General features: G+C 43.4%; 1 protein-coding gene across 2 annotated transcripts in view; it reads right to left on the bottom strand.

Annotated features, from left to right (window-relative positions):
• The window catches only part of LOC139764048 (protein O-mannosyl-transferase tmtc2-like), a 44,392-nt gene extending 22,953 nt beyond the window's left edge, over nucleotides 1–21,439 (bottom strand). For both annotated transcript variants that reach the window (XM_071690505.1, XM_071690506.1), the window contains exon 1: nucleotides 20,596–21,439. The gene's annotated coding sequence lies outside the window, so the exon portion shown is untranslated. The remainder of the gene's footprint in view (nucleotides 1–20,595) is intronic.
• Nucleotides 21,440–24,764: the final 3,325 nt, after the last annotated feature.

Here is a 24,764-nt window from a genome sequence, read left to right as displayed (position 1 = left end):
ACGTCTTGGTCCTGATGTTAGTGTAGTGCGTACGGTGTGTTGCTGGTGGCAGTGTAGTAAGTACGTCGTGGTGCCGTCATCAGTATAGTACGAGCGTCGTGGTGCTATTGGCAATGTACTATGTATAGCGTGTTGCTGGTGTCAGTGTAATACGTATGTAATGGCGCTATTGTCAGTGTAGTACCTACATCGTCGAACTCTTAACATTGTATTACGTACCTCGTGGTGCTATTAGCAGTGTAGCACGTACGTCTTGGTGTGTGTTTCAGTGTATCACGTACGTCGTGGCGTTAGTGGCAGTGTAGTATGTACGTCGTGGTTTTAATGGCAGTGTAGTATTTACACCGTGGTGCTGATGGCAGTGTAGTACGTACGTCTTGGTGCTGGTGTCAGTGTAGTACGTACGTTATAGTGCTGGTGGCAGTGCAGTACCTACGTCGTTGTACTGATAGCAGTATAGTATACGTTGTGGTGCTGGTGGCAGTGCAGTACGTACGTCCTGGTGATGGTATCAGTGTAGTACGTACGTCGTGGTGCTGATGGCAATGTAGTACCTACATCTTGGTGCTGGTGTCAGTGAAGTAGATCAATCGTGGTGCTGGTGTCAGTCTAGTATGTACGTCGTTGTTCTGGTAGCAGTGTAGTACGTACTTCGTGTTGTTGGTGGCAGTGTAGTTCTTATGTCGTGGTGCTGGTAGCAGTGAGGTAAATACTTCGTGTTGCTGGTGGCAGTGTAGTAATTAAGTCGTTGTGCTGGTCGAAGTGTAATACGTGCGTCGTGGTGCTGGTGGCAATGTAGTACGTCCTTCCTGCTTCTGGTGGCAGTGTAATTCTTATGTCGTGGTGCTGGTGGCAATGAGGTAAATACTTCGTGGTGCTAGTGGCAGTGTAGTTCTTACGTCTTGGTGCTGGTGGAAGTGATATAGGTACTTCATTGTGCTGGTGACAGTGTAGTAAATACGTCGTGGCACTAGTCGCAGTGTACTTCGTGCGTCTTGGTGCTGGTGGCACTGTCGAACATACGTTTTGATACTGGTGGTAGTGTAGTACGGACGTCCATGATGCTGGTGGCAGTGCATTATATATGTCGTGGTAGTGGTGTCAGTATAGCACATGGGTTTTGCGTTGGTGCCATTGTAGTACATGCGTTGTGGTGCTGGTGTAGGACGTTCATACGTCTTTTGCTAGTGTCATTGTAGTGCGTACTTCGTGGTGCTCGTATCATTATAGTATGTATGTCGTGCTGCTGGTGGCAGTTTAGTAGGTACGTAAAGGTGCTGGTATTAGTGTAGTACGTACGTCGTGATGCTGGTGTCAGTGTAGTACGTACGTCGTGGTGCTGGTGGCAGTGCAGTACGTACCTCGTGGTGCTGGTGTCAGTGTAGCGGATACGTCGTTGTGCTGGTGTCAGTGTATTACATACGTCGTAGTCCTTGCGTCAGTGTACTGCGTATGTTGTTGAGCTGGTGAGAGTGTAGTATGTACGTCGTGCTCCTGTTGCCAGTGTAGCACATACGTGTTGGTGCTTGTGGCAGTATAGCTCGTACTTTGTGGTGCTGGTGGCAGTGTAATACATACCTTTTAATGCTGATGTCAGTATAGTACTTACGCCGTGCTGCTTGTGGTACTGTAGTAAGTAAATCGTGGTGCTGTTATCAGTGTAGTACCTACGTCGTTGTGTTGTTGTCAGTGTAGTGAGTACGTCGTACTGGTGGCAGCGTAGTACGAACGTGGTACCGCTTGCGGCAGGGTAGTACATACCTCATGGTGCTTGCAGTATAATTCCTACGTCGTGGTGCTGGTGGCAGTGTACTACATACATCGTAGTGCCAGTGGCAGTTTAGTTCATACGTCGTGGTTTTGGTGGCAGTGTCGTACGTATGTCGTGGCGCAGTTGGCAGTGTAGTACGTACGTTAGGTGCTGCTATCAGTGTATGACGTACCTCTTGGTGCTATTGGCAGTTTAACAGTTACGTCTTGGTGTTGGTGGCAGTGAAGTACGTGCGTCGTGGTTTTAGCGGCAATGTATTACGTACATTTTGGTGTTGGTGGCGGTGTTGAAAGTACGTCTTGGTCCTGATGTTCGTGTAGTACGTACGTTGTGTTGCTGGTGGCAGTGTAGTAAGTACGTCGAGGTGCTGAAGCCAGTTTAGTACGACCGTCGTGGTGCTATTGGCAATGTATTATGTATATTGTGTGGCTGGCGTCAGTGTATTACATATATCGTGTTAGTAGTGGCAGTGTAGTACTACATCGTCGTGCTGCTATCATTGTATTACGTACCTTGTGGTGCTATTAGTAGTGTAAAACGTACGTATTGGTGGTGATTTCAGTGTAGTACGTACGTCGTGGCGCTATTGGCAGTGTAGTACGTACATCGTGGTTTTAGTAGCAGTATTGTACTCACACCGTTGTGCTGGTTGCAGTGTAGTGTAGTCTTGGTGCTGGTGTCATTGTAGAACGTACGTTTTAGTACTGGTGGCAGTGTAGCATGTACGTCGTTGTGTTGGTGGCAATACAGTGCACATGTTGTGGTGCCTGTGGCAGTGTAGTACCTACGTCCTGGTGATGGTATCAGCGTAATACGTATGTTGTGTTGCTGATGGCATGTAGTAAGTACGTATTGGTGCTGGTGTCAGTGAAGTACAGCCATCGTGGTGCTGGTGTCATTGTAGTACGTACGTCGTGGTGCTGGTAGAAGTGTAGTACGTACTTTGTGCTTCTGGTGGCAGTGTAGTTCTTATGTTGTGGTGCTGGTGGCACTGAGGCAGATACTTCGTGTTGCTGGTGGCAGTGTAGTAAGTATGTCGTGGTGCTGGTCGCAGTGTAGTACGTGCGTCGTAGTGCTAGTGGCATTATCGTACATACGTTGTGATATTGGTAGTACTGAATACGTACGCCGTGGTGCCGGTGGCAGTATATTACATACGTCGTGGTTGTGGTGTCATTAAAGGACATACGTTTTGGGTATAGTGTCATTGTAGTACGCACGTCGTGGTGCTGGTGTAAATATTGTTCATACGTCGTAGTGCTGGTGTCAGTGTAGTGCGTACATTGTGGTGCTCGTGTCATTATATATAGTACATATGTCGTGCTGCAAGTGGCAGTTTAGTAGGTACGTCGTGGTGCTAGTATCAGTGTAGTACGTACGTCGTGATGCAGGTGTCAGTGTAGTACGTACGTCGTGGTGCTGCTGGCAGTGCAGTACGTACTTCGTGATGCTGGTGTCAGTTTAGAACATACGTCGTTGTGCTGGCGACAGTGTAGTGCATACGTTGTACTGCTTGCGGCAGTGTAGTACATACGTCGTGGCGCTTTCAGTATAATTCGTACGTCGTGGTGCTGGTGGCAGTGTCGTAAGTAGGCCGTGGTGCTGGTGGCAGTGTAGTACGTACGTCGTGGTGCTGCTATCAGTGTATTACGTATCTCTCGGTGCTATTGGCAGTTTAATAGTTACGTCTTGGTGTTGGTGGCAGTGTAGTACGTACGTCGTGGTTTTTAGCGGTAATGCAGTACGTACGTTTTGGTGCTGGTGGAAGTGTAGTAAGTACGTCTTGGTCCTGATGATAGTATAGTACGTACGCCGTGTTGCTGGTGGCAGTGTAGTAAGTACGTCGAGGTGCTGGAATCAGTTTAGTACAAGCGTCGTGGTGCTATTGGCAATGTAGTATGTACATCGTGTTACTGGTGTCAGTGTAATACGTATGTCGTTGTGCTATTGGCAGTGTAGTACGTACATCATCGTGCTGCTATCATTGTATTACGTACCTCGTGGTGCTATTAGCTGTGTAGCACGTACGTCTAAGTGCCGGTTTCAGTGTAGTACGTACGTCTTGGCGCTAGTGGCAGTGTAGTACGTATGTCTTGGTTTTAGTGGCATTGTAGTACTTACGCAGTGGTGCTGGTGGCAGTATAGTAAGTAAGTCTTGGTGCTGGTGTCAGTGTAGTACGCACGTTGTAGTGCTGGTGGCAGCGTAGTACTTACGTCGTTGTGATGGTGGCAGTATATTACATACGTTGTGGTGCTAGTGGCAGTGCAGTACGTACGTCCTGGTGATGGTGTCAGTGTAATACATACGTCGCGGTGCTGATGGCAGTGTAGTACGTACGTGTTGGTGCTGGTGTCAGTGAAGTACATCCATCGTGGTGCTGGGGTCAGGTAGTACGTACGTCGTTGTGCTGGTAGAAGTGTAGTCCGTACTTCGTGCTGCTGGTGGCAGTGTAGTTCTTAATTCCTGGTGCTGGTGGCAGTGAGGTAAATACTTCGTGTTGCTGGTGGCAGTGTCGTAAGTACGTCGTGGTGCCTCTGGCAGTGTAGTACGTGCGTCATGGTTCTGGTGGCACTGTCGCACATACCTTGTGATATTGGTGGTAGTGTAGTACGACCCCCGCGGTGCTGGTTGCAGTGTATTATATACGTCCTGGTACTGGTGTCAGTAAAGGACATACGTTTTGGGTTGGTGTTATTGTAGTACGTATGTCGTGGTGCTGGTTTCAATATAATTCATACGTCGTGGGGCTGGTGTCAGTTTAGTGCGTACGTCGTGGTGCTCGTTTCCTTATGGTACGTATGTCGTGCTACTGGTGGCAGTTTAGTATGTATGTCTTGGAGCTAGTATCAGTGTTGTACGTACGTGATGATGGTGTCAATGTAGTACGTACGTCGTATTGCTGGTGGCAATGCAGTACGTACTTCGTGGTGCTGGTGTCAGTGTAGAACATACGTCGTTGTGCTGATGTCAGTGTAGTGCGTACGTCGTTGAGCTGGTGAGAGTGTAGTAGGTATATCGTGCTGCTGGTTACAGCTGTAGCACATACGTCTTGGTGCTACTGGCAGCAGTGTTCGTACATCGTGGTGCTGGTTGCAGTGCAGTACATTCTTTTTGTTGCTGGTGTCTGTATAGTAGGTACGCCGTGCTGCTTGTGGCACTGTAGTAAGTACATCGTGGTGCTGGTATCAGTGTAGTACCTACGTCGTGCTGCTGGTGTCAGTGTAGTGAGTACGTCGTGTTGTTGGCAGTGTAGTACGTACGTCGTACTGCTTGCGGCAGTGTAGTACATACGTCGTGGAGCTTGCAGTATAATTCATACGTCTTCGTGCTGGTGGCAGTGTAGTACATACGTCGTGGTGCCAGTGGCAATGTGGTGCATACGTCTTGGTGCTGGTGGCTGTGTCGTACGCACGTCGTGGTGCTGGTGGCAGTGTAGTACGTACGTTGGGGTGCTGCTATCAGTGCATTACGTACCTTTTGGTGCTATTGGCAGTGTAGTACGTACGTCTTGGTGCTGGTGGCACTGTCGTACATACATTGTGATATTGGTGGTAGTGTGGTATGTCCGTTGTGGTGCCGGTGGCAGTGTATTATATATGTCGTGGTACTGGTGTCAGTATAGCACATATGTTTTGATTTGGTGTCATTGTAGTACGTACATCGTGGTGCTGGTGTCAATGTAGTTCATACGTCGTGGTGCTGGTGTCGGTGTAGAGCGTACGTCGTGGCGCTTGTGTCATTATAGTACGTATGCCATGCTCCTGGTGGCAGTTTAGTAGGTATGTCGTGATGCTGGTATCAGTGTAGTGCGTACATCATTATACTGGTGTCAGTGAAGTACGTACGTCGTGGCGCTGGTGGAAGTTCAGTACTTACTTTGTTGTGCTGGTGTCAGTGTAGTAGATACGTCGTTGTGCTGGTGTCAGTGTAGTACATATGTTGTAGTTCTGGTGTCAGTGTATTGCGTACGTCGATGACCTGGTGAGAGTGTAGTACGTACTTCGTGCTGCTTGTGTTAGTGTAGCACATACATCGTCGTGCTAGTCAGTATAGTTCGTACGTCGTGGTGTTGGTGGCAATGTAGTACATATCTTTTGATGCTGGTGTCAGTATAGTACGTACGTGGTGCTGCTTGTAGCACTGTAGTAAGTACATCGTGGTGCTGGTATCAGTGTAGTACCTACGTCGTGCTGCTGGTGTCAGTGTAGTGCGTACGTCGTGCTGGTGGTAGTGTTGTACGTACATCGTCGTGCTGGGGGCAGTGTCGTACGTAAGTCTTGGTGTTGGTGGCAGTATAGTACCTACGTCGTTGTGCTGGTGGCATTGTAGAACGAACGTTGTGGTACTATCATTAATTACGTACCTCGTGGTGCCATTAGCAGTGTAGTACGTTGGTCTTGGTGTTAGTGGCAGTGTAGTACGTATGTCTTGGTTTTAGAGGCAATGTAATACTTTCGCCATGATGCTAGTGGCAGTGTAGTACGTACGTCTTGGTGCTGGTGTCAGTGTAGTACGTACGTTGTGGTGCTATTGGCAATGTAGTACGTACGTCATGGGTTTTGAGGCATTGGAGTACATACGTCATGGTGCTGGTGGCAGTGTAGTATATACGTTGTGGTTCTAGTGTCAGTGTAGTACGTACATCGCGGTGCTTGCGGAAGTGTAGTACGTACATCGTGGCTCTTTTACCAGTGTGGTGCGTACGTCGTGGTGCTGGTGCCAGTGTTGTACGTACGTCATGGTGCTGGTGTCAGCGTAGTATGTACGTCATTGTGCTTCTATCATTTTAGTACTTATGTCGTGGTGCTAATGGAATTGTAGTACGCATGTCGTGCTGCTGGTGGCAGTGTAGTACGTACTTCGTGGTGCTGGTATCAGTGTAGCACGTGCGTCGTGGTGTTATTGGCAATGTAGTACGTACGTCGCGTGTTTTGCGGCATTGTAGTAAATACGTCGTGGTGCTGGTGGCAGTGTAGTATATACGTCGTGGTGCTGGTGTCAGTGTAGTACGTATGTCGTGGTGCTTGTGGAAGTGTAGCACGTACACCGTGGCTCTTTTACCAGTGTGGTGCGTACGTCGTGGTGCTGGTGCCAGTGTTGTACGTACGTCATGGTGCTGGTGGCAGTGTAGTACGTACGTCGTGGTGCTGGTACTAGTGTAGTACATACGTCGTGGTGCTGGTGGCAGTGTGTGCTTGCGTCTTGGTTTTAGCGGCAGTGTAATACTTTCGAGGTGATGCTGGTGGCAGTGTAGTACGCACGTCGTGTTGCTGGTGTCAGTGTAGTACGTACGTTGTGGTGCTGGTGGCAGTGTAGTACGTACATCGTGGTGCTGGTATCAGTGTAGTACGTGCGTCGTGGTGATATTGGCAATTTAGTACGTACGTCGTGGGTTTTGCGGCATTGTAGTACATACGTCTTGGTGCTGGTGGCAGTGTAGTGTATACGTTGTGGTGCTGGTGTCAGTGTAGTACGTACGTCGTAGTGCTTGTGGAAGTGTAGCACGTACATCGTAGTTCTTTTACTACGCACATCGTGGTTCTTTTACCAGTGTGGTGCGTACGTCGTGGTGCTGGTGCCAGTGTTGTACGTACGTCATGGTGCTGGTGTCAGTGTAGTATGTACGTCGTTGTGCTTCTATCATTTTAGTACTTATGTCATGGTGCTAATGGCATTGTAGTACGCACGTCATGCTGCTGGTGGCAGTGTATTACTTAAATTTTGGTGCTCTTATCAGTGCAGTACGTACGTGATGGTGGTAGTGGCAGTGTAGTACGTACGTCGTGGTGCTGGTGTCAGTGTAGTACGTACGTTATGGTGCTTGTGGCAGTGTAAAACGTACATTGTGGTACTGGTATCAGTGTAGTACGTGCGTCGTGGTGCTATTGGCAATGTAGTACGTACGTCGTGGGTTTTGCGGCATTGTAGTACATACGTCGTGGTGCTGGTGGCAGTGTAGTATATACGTTGTGGTGCTGGTGTCAGTGTAGTACGTACGTCGTGGTGCTGGTGGCAGTGTAGTACGTACGTCGTGGTGCTGGTACTAGTGTAGTACATACGTCGTGGTGCTGGTGGCAGCGTGTACTTACGTCTTGGTTTTAGCGGCAGTGTAATACTTTCGAGGTGATGCTGGTGGCAGTGTAGTACGTACGTCTTGGTGCTGGTGTTAGTGTAGTACGTACGTTGTGGTGCTGGTGGCAATGTAGTACGTTGATCGTGGTGCTGGTATCAGTGTAGTAAGTGCGTCGTGGTGCTATTAGCAATGTAATACGTACTTCGTGGGTTTTGCGGCATTGTAGTACATACGTCGTGGTGCTGGTGGCAGTGTAGTATATACGTTGTGTTGCTGGTGTCAGTGTAGTACGTACGTCGTGGTGCTTTTGGAAGTGTAGCACGTACATCGTGGTTCTTTTACCAGTGTGGTGCATACGTCGTGGTGCTGGTGCCAGTGTTGTACATACGTCGTGGTGCTGGTGTCAGGGTAGTATGTACGTCGTTGTGCTTCTATCATTTTAGTACTTATGTCGTGATGCTAATGGCATTGTAGTACGCACGTCGTGATGCTGGTGGCAGTGTATTACTCACATCTTGGTGCTGGTATCAGTGTAGTACGTACGTCGTGGTGGTGGTAGCAGTGTAGTACGTACATCGTGGTGCTGGTATCAGTGTAGTACGTGCGTCGTGGTGCTATTGGCAATTTAGTACGTACGTCGTGGGTTTTGCGGCATTGTAGTACATACGTCGTGGTGCTGGTGGCAGTGTAGTATATACGTTGTGGTGCTGGTGTCAGTGTAGTACGTACGTCGTAGTGCTTGTGGAAGTGTAGCACGTACATCGTAGTTCTTTTACTACGTACATCGTGGTTCTTTTACCAGTGTGGTGCGTACGTCGTGGTGCTGGTGCCAGTGTTGTACGTACGTCGTGGTGCTGGTGTCAGTGTAGTATGTACGTCGTTGTGCTTTCATCATTTTAATACTTATGCCGTGGTGCTAATGGCATTGTAGTACGCACGTCGTGCTGCTGGTGGCAGTGTATTACTTACGTCTTGGTGCTGGTATCAGTGTAGTACGTACCTCGTGATGCTGGTGGCAGTGTAGTACGTACGTCGTGGTGCTGGTAGCAGTGCGGTACATATGTCGTGGTGTTTGTGGCAGTGTAGTACGTACGTTATGAAACTGATGCCAGTGTAGTACCTAAGTCTTTCTTCTGGTGGCAATGTAGTACTTGCTTTGTGGTGCTGGTGGCAGTGTAGTGCGCACGTCGTGGTGCTGGTGTCAGTGTTGTTCGTAAGTTATGGTTGTGGTGTCAGTGTGATGCGTACATTGTAGTGCTGGTGGCAGTGTATTACGTTCGTCGTGGTGCTGTTGGCAATGTGGTACGTACGTCATGGTGCTGGTGACAGTATGGTTCGTACGTTGTGGTTTAATGGCAGTGTAGTGCGTACGTCTTGGTGCTGGTTTCAGTGTAGTACGTAGGTCTTGGAGACGCTTAAGTGATGGAAGGGGAAACGGTTAACTGATGGAAGGGGAGACGTTTAGATTATGGAATGGGAGACGCCTAAATGATGGAAAAGGACACGTTTAAATGATGGAAGGGAGACCTTTATATGATTGGAAGGGAGATGCTTAAACAATGGAAGGTGAGACACTTAAATGATGGAAGTGAAAACGCTTAGGTGATGGGATGGGAGACGCATAAATGATGGGTGGGGAGACGCTTAAATAATGGAATTGAAGACGCTTGAATCATGGAAAGGGAAACGCTTAGAAAATGGGAAGGGAAAGGCTTAAATTATGGGATGGAGACGCTTAAATGATGGAAGGGAAGAGGTTTAAATGATGAAAGGGAACACGCTTAAATTGTGGCATGGGAGACGCTTAAATGATGGGATGGGAGACGCTTAAATGATGGAACAGGAGATGCTTAAATGATGGAGGAAGAGACGCTTTACTGATGGGATGGGAGACTTTTAAATGATGGATGTGGAGACGCTTAAATGATGGGATAAGAAACGCTTAAATAATGGGAGGAGAGGCACTTAAATGATGGAAGGGTACACGCTTAAATGATGTAAGGGAAGAAAATTAAATGATGGAAGGGGACAGGCTTTAATGATGATAGAGGAGACGCTTAAATGATGGATATGATGCTTAAATGATGAAAGGGGAGAAGCTTAGATAATAAAAGGGGAGACGATTAAATAATGGGATGGGAGACGCTTAAATGATGGAAGAGGGGACGCTAGAATGATTAAATGGGAGACGTTTATATGATAGGAGAAGAGACGCTTAAATGATGGAAGGAGAGACTCTTCAATTATGGAAAGGGAAACGCTAAATGATGGGAAGGGAGACGCTTAAACAGTGGGAGGGGAGAAGCTTAAATGATGGGGTGGGAGACGCATAAATGATGGAAGGAGAGACGCTTAAATAATGGAAGGGGAGACGCCTAGATAATGGAAGGGAAGACGCTTGAATAATGGAAGGGGAGACGCTTAAATAACAATATGGGAGACGCTTAAATGATGGAAGGGGAAACGCATAAATGATGGGATGGTAGAGGCTTAAATGATGGAAGAGGAGACGATTAAATGATGGAAGGGAGACACTTAAATGATTAAAGTGGAGACGCCTAAATGATAGAGGGGGAGGCGATTAAACGATGGAAGGGAAGACTCTTAAATGATGGGATGAGAGAGGCTTAGATAATGGAAGGGGAGACGCATAAATGATGGAAGAGAAACATTTAAATGATGGAAAGGTGACGTTTAAATGATGGAAGGGGAGAAGCTTGAATGAGAGAAGGGGAAACGCTTAAATGATGGGAGGGGAGACGCTTAAATGATGGAAGGGGGCACGCTTATATGATAGAAGTGAAGAAAGTGAAATGATGGAAGGGGAGGCGTTTCAATGATGGGATGAAAGACCCTTAAATGATGGAAGGGGAGACACTTAAATGATGGATAGGGAGATGCTTAAACAATGGAAGGGGAGACGCTTAGATAATGAAAGGGGAGACGATTAAAGGATGGGATGAGAGACGCTTAAATGATGGAAAATGGGACGTGTATTGATTAAAAGGGACGCGTTCATATGATGAGAGGAGAGACTCTTAAATGATGTAAGGGGAGACGCTTAAATTATGGAAAGGGACACGCTTAAATGATGGGAAGGGAGACGCTGAAATAATGGGAGGGGAGAAGCTCAAACGATGGGATGGGAGACGCATAAATGATGGAAGGGGAAACGCTTAAATGATGGAAAGGAAGACGCTTAAATGATAGAAGGGGAGACGATTAAATGATAGAAGGGGAGACGATGAAATGATAGAAGGGGAGACGATTAAATGATGAAAGGGTAAACGCTTGAATGATGGGATGATCGAGGCTTAGATTATGGAAGGGGAGACGCTTAAATGATGGAAGGTAAGACACTTGAATGATAGAAGGATGACCCTTAAATGATGGAAGGGGAGACGCTTAAATGATGGAAGGTGAAACGTTTAAATGCTGGAATGGGAGACGGTTAAATGATGGAAGGGGAGACGTTTATATGATTGGACGGTAGATGCTTAAACAATGGAAGGTGAGACACTTAAATGATGGAAGTGAAAACGCTTGAATGATGGGATGGGAAACGCATAAATGATGGAAGGGGGAGATGCTTAAATATTGGAAGGGAAGACCCTTAAATGATAGAATGGGAGAAGCTTAGATAATGGGAAGGGAAATGCTTAAATGATGGGATGAGAGACGCTTAAATGATGGAAAGGGAGACGCTTAAACGATGGAAGGGGACACGCTTGAACTGTGAGATGGGAGACGCTTAAATGATGGGATGGGAGACTTAAATGATGGATGGGGAGACGCTTAAATGATGGAAGGGGAAACGCTTAAATGACGGGAGGAGAGACCCTTAAATGATGGAAGGGGACACGCTTAAATGATGGAAGAGAAGAAAATGAAGCGATGGAAGGGGAGACGCATGAATTATGGGATGAGAGACGCTTAATTGATGGAAGGGATGGAAGGCGTTAAATGATGGGAGACGCTTAAAAGATGAAACGGGAAAGACTGATGGAATTAGAGACGCTATATCATGGTATAGGTAGATGCTTAAATGATGGATGGGGAGACACTTAAATGATGGAAAGGGAGACACTTTAATGATGGAAGGAGGTATGCTAAAATGTTGAGAGGACGCGATGAAATGATGGGATGGGACACGCTTAAATCATGGAGAGGAAGACGCTTAAATGATGGGATGGGATACGCTTAAATGATTGGAGACGCTTAAAAGATGAAACGGGACACGTTTATATGAAGGTATGGGTGGACGCTTAAATGATGGGAGAGGAGACGCTTGTATGATGGGATGGGTAGACGCTTAAACGATTGAAAAGAAGATTCTTCAATGACGGAAGGGGAGACACTTAAAAGATGGTAGGGGAGACGCTTAAATAATGGAGGGGAGATGCGTCAATGATGGAAGGGGAGACGCCTAAATGGTCGGAGGGGAGAGGTTTAAATGATGGGATGGGAGACGCTTAAAGATAGAGGAGGAGATGCTTAAATGATGGAAATGGAGACGTTTATATTACGGGAGGGGAGACTCTAAAATGATGGAAGAGGAGACACTTAAATGATTAAAGGGAAGACGTTTAAATGATTGGATGGGAGATGCATAAATGATGGAAGGGGAGACGCTTACATGATAGGTGGGGAGACACTTAAATGATGGAAGGGGAGACGCTTAAATGATGTAAGGGGGGGACGCTTAAATGATGCGAGGGGAGACACTAATATGATGGAAGGGGACGCGCTTAATTGATGGGACGGGAGATGCTTAAATGATGAAAAGTGAGACGCGTAAATGATGGATGAGGAGACACTTACATGATGGAAGGGGAGACACTTAAATGATGGGATGGAAGACGCTTAAATTAGGGAAAGGGAGATGCTAAAATGATGGTATGGGAGACACTTAAATGATGGGATGTGAGACGCTTAAATGATGGATTAGGAGATGCTAAAATGATGGTATGGGAGACGTTGAAATGATGGGATGGGAGACGCTTGAATTATACAAGAGGAGACGCTCAAATAATGGAAAGGAAGACTCTTAAATGATGGGATGGGAAACGCTTAAATGATGGGAGACGCTTAAAGATTAAAAGAGAGATACTGAGGGAAGGGGAGACGGTTATATGATAGTATGGGTAGACACTTAAATGATGGAAGGGGAGACGCTTAAATGATGGAATGGGTTTACGCTAAATGATGGAATGAAAAACGCTTAAGTGACGGGATGGGAGACGTTTAAATGATGGGATATGAAACGCTTAAATGATGGAAGGGGAGAAACTTCAATGATGGAAGGGGAGACGCTTAAATGATGAGATGAGAGACGCATAAATGATGGAAGGGGAGACGCTTAAATGATGGGATGGGTTGACGCTAAATGAGGAATGAGAAACGCTCAAATGACGGTATGGGAGACGTTTAAATGATGGGATAGGAAACGCTTAAATGATGGAAGGCGAGAAACTTCAATGATGGAAGAGGAGACGCTTAAATGATGATTCCTGATTCAATCCACTGACCAGCATGTCAACCCCGGTATACCACACCGCTCCAATTCACTCTATTCCTTGCCCTCCTTTCACCCTCCTGCATGTTGAGGCCCAGATCACACAAAATCTTTTTCACTCCATCTTTCCACCTCCAATTTGGTCTCCCTCTTCTCCTCGTTCCCTGCACCTCCGACACATATATCCTCTTGGTCAATCTTTCCTCACTCATTCTCTCCATGTGCCCAAACCACTTCAAAACACCCTCTTCTGCTCTCTCAACCACGCTCTTTTTATTTCCACACATCTCTCTTACCCTTACGTTACTTACTCGATCAAACCACCTCACACCACACATTGTCCTCAAACATCTCATTTCCAGCACATCCATCCTCCTGCGCACCACTCTATTCATAGCCCACGCCTCGCAACCATACAACATTGTTGGAACCACTATTCTTTCAAACATACCCATTTTTGCTTTCCGAGATAATGTTCTCGACTCCCACACATTCTTCAAGGCTTCCAGAATTTTCGCCCCCTCCCCCACCCTATGACCCACTTCCGCTTCCATGGTTCCATCCGCTGCCAGATCCACTCCCAGATATCTAAAACGCTTTACTTCCTCCAGTTTTTCTCCATTCAAACTCACCTCCCTTGACCCTCAACCCTACTGTACCTAATAACCTTGCTCTTATTCACATTTACTCTTAACTTTCTTCTTTCACACACTTTACCAAACTCAGTCACCAGCTTCTGCAGTTTTTCACATGAATCTGCCACCAGCGCTGTATCATCAGCGAACAACAACTGACTCACTTCCCAAGCTCTCTCATCCCCAACAGACTTCATACTTGCCCCTCTTTCCAAAACTCTTGCATTCACCTCCCTAAGAACCCCATCCATAAACAAATTAAACAACCATGGAGACATCACACACCCCTGCCGCAAACCTACATTCACTGAGAACCAATCACTTTCCTCTCTTCCTATATATATATATATATATATATATATATATGTATATATATATATATATATATATATATATATATATATATATATATATATATATATATATATATATATATATATATATATATATATATATATATATATATATATATATATATATATAAGAAGAGAGGAAAGTGATTCATGTTCAGTGAATGTTGGTTTGCGGCAGGGATGCGTGATATATCTATGGTTGTTTAATTTGTTCATGGATGGGGTTATTAGGGAGGTTAATGCAAGTTTGGTAAAGTATTCGATAGAAGAAAGCTAGTAGTAAATGTGAATAAGAGCAAGGGAATTAGGTACAGAAGGGTTGGGTACAAGTCAACTGGGAGGAAGTGAAGTGTTTTAGATATCTCGTTTGGCAGCGGATGGAACCTTGGTAGCGGAAGTGAATCATAGTGTGTGGAGGGGGTGAAAGTTCTGGGAGCTTTGAAAAATGTGTGGAAGTCGAGAACGTTATCTTGATAAATCAAAAATAGGCATGTTTGAAGGAATAGTGGTTCCATCAATATTATATGGTTGCGAGGCGTAGGCTATAGATAGAGCTGTGCGGAGGAGGGTGGATGTGCTGGAAATGAGATTTTTTAGGACAATATATGTCGTGAGGTGGTTTGATCGAGTAAGTAATGAAAGGGTACGAGAGTTGTAGTGAGAGAGTATCAGGTGTAAGACGAACGAACAATGGAACATCTGTGAAGAGAGCAAGAGGGGACGTAATAACTGGTAGTGATGAAATCAGAAAGAGACTTTATGAACGTTTTGAAGGTTTGTTGAATGTGTTTGATGATGGAGTGGCAGATGTAGGGTGTTTTGGCTTGAGTGGTGTGCGAAGTGAGAGGGTCAAGGAAAATGGTTTGGTTAAGAGAGAAGAGGCAGTGAAATCTTTGGGGAACATGACATCCGGCAATGTGGCGTGTTTGGATGGTATTGCAGAATAATCTATTAAGAATTTAGGTGACTGTGTTGTTGATTTGTTGGTAAGGATATACAGTGTATGTATGGATAATGGTGAAGTGCCTGAGGCTTGTCGGAATGCATGCATAATGCCATTGTAAAAAGGTAAAGGGGATGAAGATCAGTGTTCAAAATATAGAGGCATAAGTTTGTTGACTATGCTTGGGAAATTGTATGGGAGGGTATTGATTGAGAGGGTGAAGGCATGTACAAAGCATCAGACTGGGGAAGAGGAGGGTGGTTTCAGAAGTGGTAGAGGATGTGTGGATCAGGTGTTTGCTTTGAAGAATGTTTGTGAGATATAATGAGAAAAACATGAATTTGTATGTAGCATTTTTTGATCTGGAGAAGGCATATGATAGGGTTGATAGAGATGCTTTGTGGAAGGTCTTAAGAGTATATGGTGTAGGAGGTAAGTAGCTAGAAGCAGTGAAAAGTTTTCATCAAAAACGTAACGCATGTGTACGAGCAGGAAGGACGAGGAAGGAGGAGAGTGATTGGTTCACAGTGAAGGTCGCTTTACGGCTGGCGTGTGTGATGTCCCCATGGTTGCTTAATTTGTTTATGGATGGGGTTGTTAGGGAGGTGAATGCAACAGTTTTGGAGAGAAAAGGGCGATTATGCAGTCTGTTTGGGATGAAAAGGCCTGGGAAGTGAGTCAGTTGTCGTTCGCCGATGATACAACTCTGGTGGCTGATTCGAGTGAGAAACTGCATCGGAAAATATGTGAAAAGAGAAAGTTTAGGGTAAATGCGAATAAGAGCAAGATTGTTAGGTTCAGTAGGGTTGAGGGACAAGTTAATTGGGAGGTAAGTTTTAATGCAGAAAAATTGGAAGTGAAGTACTTTAGATATCTGGGAGTAGACTTAACAGCGAATGGAACCGTAGAAACGGAATTGAGCCACAGGGTGGTGCAGGGGGCGAAGGTTCTGAGAGCTATGAAGAACGTGTGGAAGGAAATAACGTTATCTAGGAGACCAAAAATGGGCGTGTTTGAAGGAGTAGTAGTTCCAACAATATTGTATGGTTGCGAGGCGTGGGCTATAGATAGGGTTGTACGGAGAAGGGTAGATGTATTGAAAATGAAATGTTTGAGGATGATATGTGGTGTGAGGTAGTTTGATCGAGTAAGTAATGAAAGGGTAAGAGAGATGTATGAAAACAAAAGAGTTTGGTTGAGATGGCAAAAGAGGGTGTGTTGAAATGGTTAGGACATATGGAGAGAATGAGTGACAAAGATTGAGAAAGAGGATATATGTGTCAGAGGTGGGAGAAACGAGAAGCGGTAGACTAAATTGGAGGTGGAAGGATGAAGTGAAAAAGATTTTGAGCGATCGGTGTCTGATCATACAGGAGGGTGAGAGACGTGCAAAGAACAGAGTGATTTGGAACGATGTGGTATACCGGGGTCGACGTGCTGTGAGTGGCATGAAACAAGACATACGAAGCGTCTGGGGTAAACCATGGAAAGGTTCGAGCTTCAGAGTTATAAGTGTTTTGAGTGTACCTAGTAAGTTGTATAGGACAATGATGATTAAGTATCTTGAGACATTTGCAACGCACCAGACTGGCGAGGAACAAAGTGGTTTCAGAGATTATAGAGGATATGTGAATCAGGTCTTTGCTTTGAAGAATATGTGTGAGAAATATTAAAAGAAATATAAAGATTAGTATGGGGAGTTTATGAATCTGAAGAAAGCATATGACAGGGATGACATAGATGAACTGTGGAATGAATTAAGAATATATGATGTGGAAAGAAAGCCATCAGATGCATGGAAGGGTTTTAATCAAGGCTGTTAGGTGTATGTGCAAACGTACAGAGATGAGTGAATAGTTTCAGGTGAAGATGGGTATACGGCAGGAGCGTGATGTCACCATGGCATTCTAATATGTTTATGGGTTGGATGCTGTTGGATGTTAACGCAAGGGTAATAGAGGGAAGGTTGAGAATGCAGCCTGTAGTGGGTGAAAGGGCTAAGAAAATGAATCAGTTGTTGTCGATGCAGCACTGGTGGCTGATTCATGAGACTGCAGAATCTGGTGTCTGAGTTTGGGAAAAAATATGAAAGGAGAAAGTTCAGAGTAGATGTAGATAAAAGCAAGGCTATCAGATTTACTAATGTAGGACGGGTATTTTGGGATGTGAGAGTGAATGGTGAAAATCTGAAGGAAGTGGCGAGTTGTAGATGCCTGGAAGTGGACATGGCAGCGAATGGAACCATGGAAGCGGAAGTTGAGTCATAGGTGGGAGAGGAAGCAAAGGTCCTGTGAGCATTAAAGAATATGTGGAAAGGGAGATCTTTATATGGAAAGGCGAAAATGGGTATATTTGGAGGTTTAGTAGTCCCAAGCATGTATGAAAGCGAGGCACGGCTATAGATGATGATGTAAGGAGGGTGGATATGTCAAAAATGAAATGTTTCAGGACGATATATGGTGTGAGATGGTATAATCGTTTAAGTAATGAAAGGGTAATAGAGATTTGTGGTAATACGAGTATATCTGAGAGAGCTGAAGAGGATATGCTGAAACTTTGGTTTTTCGGGTTTGGTACAAATGTTGTTATAAATTCTTATTACGTGGATAAGACAGGAAACCGCTAACAAATTTTCCTTACGACAAAGTTGTCTAGTTAATATCGGCCTTCACCATCATTCATGTTATAATTCTTTGTGTATCTAATAAGAGAAAATTCAATGATATTTTTCTTAGTCAACTAGTTACAGGTTATATAAGAGAATTAACATTACTCCAGTCAATACAATGGTCATGGTTTTCAATATGATTACAAAGTGTCTGAATCTTGTGATGTTCTTATACTATATATACATTGCTTAATTCTAACATAAAGATCCTTCCTAGTCTGCCCAATATAAAACATATTACAGCTCGGAGGAATAATGAATGCAAGAAAAAAACATTGATAGGTTTTCTATATATGCTGAACTTAAACATGTTTCCATCCCCATGGATATGCAATCTAAAAATTGTAACATACAATTACTATCCATTTCCACAGTAAGATTCATAGAAAATTTTTCATTGTTAAGTAAAGGAAGAAGTTTGTAAATCTTTTTTGTCAGCCAAACACAAAGAACATCATCTGCATACCTAAAACTAATTGCCATAGAGAGTAAGATATCCCTCAGTAATTTTGTTTCAAAGAATTCCATTTGTTATTGCCATACCAAACTTCTGAGCATGATATTCTCCATTTAACTGAAATACACTGTCTCTTATACACAATTCTATTAGTTCAGAAAACAGAGGTATCAACCAGGTAGATTATCAACTGGAACTTTTGTGAATAAGGATGATACATCAAAACTTGCAAATTTGAAATCAAAATCAACTTGAATATCAGTAAGCTTATTAATCAAATGTACATTGTTGGTGATATTTTGTTTTGATATATTACCAACTTTTGGCCTTGATATCATTTTGAAAGTTATGCGTGACTGAGCCCACCGAAATCACTATGGGTCTTGCTGAATAGTTTGGCTTATGTTGGCTTATGTGTTTTGATAAGTTACTACATGGCAATGAAGGGGACAATGTTGAAAATCTTTTGGTGAGAAATCATTACCTCTCAACATCAACTTCAGTTGTATATTAAAGTGAGAACTAAACGGTGTGTATGGATATATTAAAGTGAGAACTAACGGTGTGTATGGATATATGAAAGTGAGAACTAAACGGTGTGTATGGATATATGAAAGTGAGAACTAAACGGTGTGTATGGATATATGAAAGTGAGAACTAAACGGTGTGTATGGATATATGAAAGTGAGAACTAAACGGTGTGTATGGATATATGAAAGTAGTGATTGTTGTGAACCTTTCTTATAAACAACTTGACTTTGTGTGTCGTAAGTTTTGCTTGCGTAAACAAAAAAGTATTAACATTGCAAGGTCGATTTATAATTTGAAAAAAATACAGTGAATTATCTTACAATGAAGTGAACATATGTGAATGTTTGTTATCTAACAATGTAATGAATATATGTGAATGTCTATTGTATGCTTGTTTTGTCAAATTCAGCCGCTCCAAATTGTCCAGAAACTTCATCAGTGAAATTGACAATTTGAAGAAAGGTAATGACCAACATATAGATAAAGCAGATAAGGTAAAGACAGCTGTGACTGCGGACCAGACTGATTATATCTCAGAAATAAATGAATGATATGTAACGATACAATATGATTTAAGCTAGCAGAAATTCCACAGCCAGTTCCAGAGTTTACCTTGATTGCTTTATATGTCTTGGTTCAACCCAGTGACAACACATCTCACCTGCAGACAAAATCACTAAAGATCCAACGAGGCAGAACAAAAATTGTGTCTGATGAAATATAAATCATAAAGTTGGAATGGCAGCCAAAGTCTTGACTTACCCAACATCACGAGGAGAAAGAAAAGGAAGATATGAATACAGATTTTAAGTTCATTATTCGATTTGTCGAAGTTATAATTGAGCTTGTCTGGAACAGGGAGGAAGTTATCATTAAGATCAAAAGTTACAAAGCAAAATAGGAGTAAGAAATCATGTGAAAAAATACTTTTATGATAAAGCTGGACTGGACGAATGGCATTGATTCAAGGAAGTAATGACCAACAGAGAGAACATTAAGAATATAAAAAACTATATGATCAAAAGAGACGTTTAGAGATAGAGCTCCACATGTGTACTAGCTTTTCCCTGTAGGTGTGTATATTGTCACAGCAACACATCCATTTGTATAGAGAACCGTAAGTTAACTTACCTGCCTATCCCTGACCTAAGGCCACCATCAACCATAACCTATCCAACCTGCCCATCCTTAACCTAAGGCCAATCATAACCCACACACCTGCTCATCCCTAATCTTAATACAGTGCACGTGTTAAGGTTCACATATGTCTGAGTAACTAGTGTATTTATCATCACTCTTTCCAGTATACCAACATCTCATCCTTTTCCTTATTAGTTAATAATTTGTTATGTGATTATATGCATCAACTGAACTTTATGCTTAGATTCATGCAATGTCCAGTGCAGCAATATCTTACCCAACAACCATGATTATGTACAAAGAAATCGCGGTATAGCTTGTGGTTACATTTTCTCTATTTCAGTTGACCAAGAACTATTGAACAGCCTGAGGGAATACAGCCGTAGAACATCTACCTATTTCGATGTATATAAAAGTTTTATCTAATAATTTCTTCACCTAATCTCTAGATAAATGTCTACGTGCAGATCTCACAGATATCTTAATGTACAGAAGGTTTATAACTTACTTGTTTCCACTAATGAAGAACTGCTCAACGAGTCATAATGGCCAGGTGTGACGTGTTGTACCTACGTGCTAAACTTACGTTATTAGAGCTTATGTGTACAATGTGTGGTGAAAGATGATGATAATGAGTATGTAGGACACTGACGGTGGTGTATATGTGTCATGTATGTAGGTTACTGAAGTTGGTGTATATGTTTCATAAATATAAGGTATTCGAGTAGGTGTATAATTGCCATGCAAATGGGATGTTGGGGTATAAGCGTCATGTATTTAGGGTACTGAAGTTGGTGTATGAGAGTCAAGTATTGATTGCCAGCCAATCATACATCAGACAACTAAAACATACACTTCAATATTTTTTACACCTATTTCATTTCAGGTTATCATGAACAACTCAAAATTAGTAGTATCATTTAAAAGCATTCACACAGGTTAACAATGCAAATCACTCAGTTAAGTATTGATCTTTTTTACGAAAGATTCATTGCAACTCACAGAAACAATATATATATATATATATATATATATATATATATGTATATATATATATATATATATATATATATATATATATATATATATATATATATATATATATATATATATATATATATATATATATCTTTCTTTCATACTATTTGCCATTTCCCGCGATAGCGAGGTAGCGTTAAGAATAGAGGACTGGGTCTTTGAGGGAATATCCTCACCTGGCCCACTTCTCTGTTCCTTCTTTTGAAAAAAAAAAAAAAAAAAAAAAAAAAAAAAAGAGAGGGGAGGATTTCCAGCCTCCCGCTCCCTTCCCTTTTAGTCGCCTTCTACGACACGCAGGGAATACGTGGGAAGTATTCTTTCTCCTCTATCCCCAGGGAATATATATATATATATATATATATATATATATATATATATATATATATATATATATATATATATATATATATATTTTCTTTTTTTTTTTTTTTTTTGCTTTGTCGCTGTCTCCCGCGTTTGCGAGGTAGCGCAAGGAAACAGACAAAAGAAATGTCCCAACCCTCCCCCATACACATGTACATACATACGTCCACACACGCAAATATACATACCTACACAGCTTTCCATGGTTTACCCCAGACGCTTCACATGCCCTGGTTCAACCCACTGACAGCATGTCAACCCCGGTATACCATATCGATCCAATTCACTCAATTCCTTGCCCTCCTTTTACCCTCCTGCATGTTCAGGCCCCGATCACACAAAATCTTTATATATATATATATATATATATATATATATATATATATATATATATATATATATATATATATATATATATATATATTCTATTCTATCTATTCTATTATACTTTGTCGCTGTCTCCCGCGTTTGCGAGGTAGCGCAAGGAAACAGACGAAAGAAATGGCCCAACCCCCCCCCATACACATGTATATACATACGTCCACACACGCAAATATACATACCTACACAGCTTTCCATGGTTTACCCCAGACGCTTCACATGCCTTGATTCAATCCACTGACAGCACGTCAACCCCGGTATACCACCTCGCTCCAATTCACTCTATTCCTTGCCCTCCTTTCACCCTCCTGCATGTTCAGGCCCCGATCACAAAAAATCTTTTTCACTTCATCTTTCCACCTCCAATTTGGTCTCCCTCTTCTCCTCGTTCCCTCCACCTCCGACACATATATCCTCTTGGTCAATCTTTCCTCACTCATTCTCTCCATGTGTCCAAACCACTTCAAAACACCCTCTTCTGCTCTCTCAACCACGCTCTTTTTATTTCCACACATCTCTCTTACCCTTACGTTACTCACTCGATCAAACCACCTCACACCACACATTGTCCTCAAACATCTCATTTCCAGCACATCCATCCTCCTGCGCGCAACTCTATCCATAGCCCACGCCTTGCAACCATACAACATTGTTGGAACCACTATTCCTTCAAACATACCCATTTTTGCTTTCCGAGATAATGTTCTCGACTTCCACACATTTTTCAAGGCTCCCAAAATTTTCGCCCCCTCCCCCACCCTATGATCCACTTCCGCTTCCATGGTTCCCTCCGCTGACAGATCCACTCCCAGATATCTAAAACACTTCACTTCCTCCAGTTTTTCTCCATTCAAACTCACCTCCCAATTGACTTGACCCTCAACCCTACTGTACCTAATAACCTTGCTCTTATTCACATTTACTCTTAACTTTCTTCTTCCACACACTTTACCAAACTCAGTCACCAGCTTCTGCAGTTTCTCACATGAATCAGCCACCAGCGCTGTATCATCAGCGAACAACAACTGACTCACTTCCCAAGCTCTCTCATCCCCAACAGACTTCATACTTGCCCCTCTTTCCAAAACTCTTGCATTCACCTCCCTAACAACCCATCCATAAACAAATCAAACAACCATGGAGACATCACACACCCCTGCCGCAAACCTACATTCACAGAGAACCAATCACTTTCCTCTCTTCCTACACGTACACATGCCTTACATCCTCGATAAAAACTTTTCACTGCTTCTAACAACTTGCCTCCCACACCATATATTCTTAATACCTTCCACAGAGCATCTCTATCAACTCTATCATATGCCTCCTCCAGATCCATAAATGCTACATACAAATCCATTTGCTTTTCTAAGTATTTCTCACATACATTCTTCAAAGCAAACACCTGATCCACACATCCTCTACCACTTCTGAAACCACACTGCTCTTCCCCAATCTGATGCTCTGTACATGCCTTCACCCTCTCAATCAATACCCTCCCATATGATTTACCAGGAATACTCAACAAACTTATACCTCTGTAATTTGAGCACTCACTCTTATCCCCTTTGCCTTTCTACAATGGCACTATGCACGCATTCCGCCAATCCTCAGGCACCTCACCATGAGTCATACATACATTAAATAACCTTACCAACCAGTCAACAATACAGTCACCCCCTTTTTTAATAAATTCCACTGCAATACCATCCAAACCTGCTGCCTTGCCGGCTTTCATCTTCCGCGAAGCTTTTACTACCTATTCTCTGTTTACCAAATCATTTTCCCTAACCCTCTCACTTTGCACACCACCTCGACCAAAACACCCTATATCTGCCACTCTATCATCAAACACATTCAACAAACCTTCAAAATACTCACTCCATCTCCTTCTCACATCACCACTACTTGTTATCACCTCCCCACTTGCGCCCTTCACTGAAGTTCCCATTTGCTCCCTTGTCTTACGCACTTTATTTACCTCCTTCCAGAACATCTTTTTATTCTCCCTAAGATTTAATGATACTCTCTCACCCCAACTATCATTTGCCCTTTTTTTCACCTCTTGCACCTTTCTCTTGACCTCCTGTCTCTTTCTTTAATACATCTCCCACTCAATTGCATTTTTCCCCTGCAAAAATCGTCCAAATGCCTCTCTCTTCTCTTTCACTAATACTCTTACTTCTTCATCCCACCACTCACTACCCTTTCTAATCAACCCATCTCCCACTCTTCTCATGCCACAAGCATCTTTTGCGCAATGCATCACTGATTCCCTAAATACATCCCATTCCTCCCCCAATCCCCTTACTTCCATTGTTCTCACCTTTTTCCATTCTGTACTCAGTCTCTCCTGGTACTTCCTCACACAAGTCTCCTTCCCAAGCTCACTTACTCTCACCACCCTCTTCACCCCAACATTCACTCTTCTTTACTGAAAACCCATACAAATCTTCACCTTAGCCTCCACAAGATAATGATCGGACATCCCTCCAGTCGCACCTCTCAGCACATTAACATCCAAAAGTCTCTCTTTCGCGCGCCTGTCAATTAACACGTAGTCCAATAACGCTCTCTGGCCATCTCTCCTACTTGCATAAGTATACTTATGTATATCTCGCTTTTTAAACCAGGTATTCCCAATCATCAGTCCATTTTCAGCACATAAATCTACAAGCTCTTCACCATTTCCATTTACAACACTGAACACCCCATGTATACCAATTATTCCCTCAACTGCCACATTACTCACCTTTGCATTCAAATCACCCATCACTATAACCCGGTCTCGTGCATCAAAACCACTAACACACTCATTCAGCTGCTCCCAAAACACTTGCCTCTCATGATCTTTCTTCTCATACCCAGGTGCATATGCACCAATAATCACCCATC

The sequence above is a fragment of the Panulirus ornatus genome, chromosome 48 (assembly GCF_036320965.1).
Source record: "Panulirus ornatus isolate Po-2019 chromosome 48, ASM3632096v1, whole genome shotgun sequence".
Lineage (NCBI taxonomy): Eukaryota > Metazoa > Arthropoda > Malacostraca > Decapoda > Palinuridae > Panulirus > Panulirus ornatus.
This window is presented reverse-complemented; position numbering and strand designations above follow the sequence as displayed.